The following is a 1,157-nucleotide window of genomic DNA, read 5'->3' on the forward strand; positions in this document are numbered from 1 at the left end:
AAGAGGAGAGCCCAGTGAATCATCCATTTTTTCTAAATAACATCACACATGGTGTAAATCATCCCATCAGTGCTGCTAGACTAAGGACTAAGGTACGATACTCGGACAAGAAGAGTCTCGTGGGGTGTTCGTTTTACCAGTCTGCCACCATGTGTCCACCAGAGGGCACTGTCCATCCCCGACCACATTATGAAACCACTCCCATGCCTCGTGGTTAATGGGCTCTCCCAACTGTCAACAGATCACACATTCACATGGTCATTTATATTGACAAATCATCAACCAAAACACTGCACTTAAAAACTTGGCCTCTAGTTGATTTGATTGAGTGACTTGCCAATTCAAGGAAATCTTAGTTCTATCTTTTCAACTGACAGGCCCTAAAGGGACAAACAAAACCCAGACCGGCTGCGCAATAGTCTAGTGTCCTTAATGTTTGGCACAAAAGTCAGATTTTCCATTGTTGATCTCAAAGGCTGTGTGACTAGACTCATTAAAAATCATCCAGCGTAAGCAGGCTGAAATTTGAACAGTGGCTGAACTCATCTCCTATAAATTTTGGGCCGTTAACACAAAGGTCTTCAGTTCAACCCTGAAAAGATGATTAATTCCCCTTCCCCACTGTGCCCTTGCAATGCACTTATCCCTCCTATGACAGAAAGTAACCTGGGGGTAAGTCGTAATACATTGCTAAAAATACACACAGACTTTCAGAGAAAGTTGATAAACAAACTGTTAGAACTGTTAGTTTTCAGTGTCCACATGATCCTGATTTGATGATCAAAAATATTTCTTATTATTATCAATGTTAAAAACAGTTGTGATGCTGTATTTTGTTGAAACCATAATACATTTTACAGGGTTATTTGATCAATACAAAGTTCATAGGACAACAAATAGAATATTTGTGTAGAATTATAAATGTCTTTATCACTTTTGATCAATTTAATGCATCCTTGCAAGTACATGGTTTTTCTTTTTCAAATATTACCGACCCCCAAACCTTTCAGTGGTAGTATACTATAACAAAATATATTATATTATACCTCCAAAAACATTACAATATCTGTAATTATTAATTTATTTGTATTTATTTATTTACTAAACCTCTGTAAGCTTACCAGATGCAAGTGTCTTCAGTGATGACCTGTCATATT

Source organism: Carassius auratus, unplaced genomic scaffold (assembly GCF_003368295.1).
Source record: "Carassius auratus strain Wakin unplaced genomic scaffold, ASM336829v1 scaf_tig00214821, whole genome shotgun sequence".
NCBI lineage: Eukaryota > Metazoa > Chordata > Actinopteri > Cypriniformes > Cyprinidae > Carassius > Carassius auratus.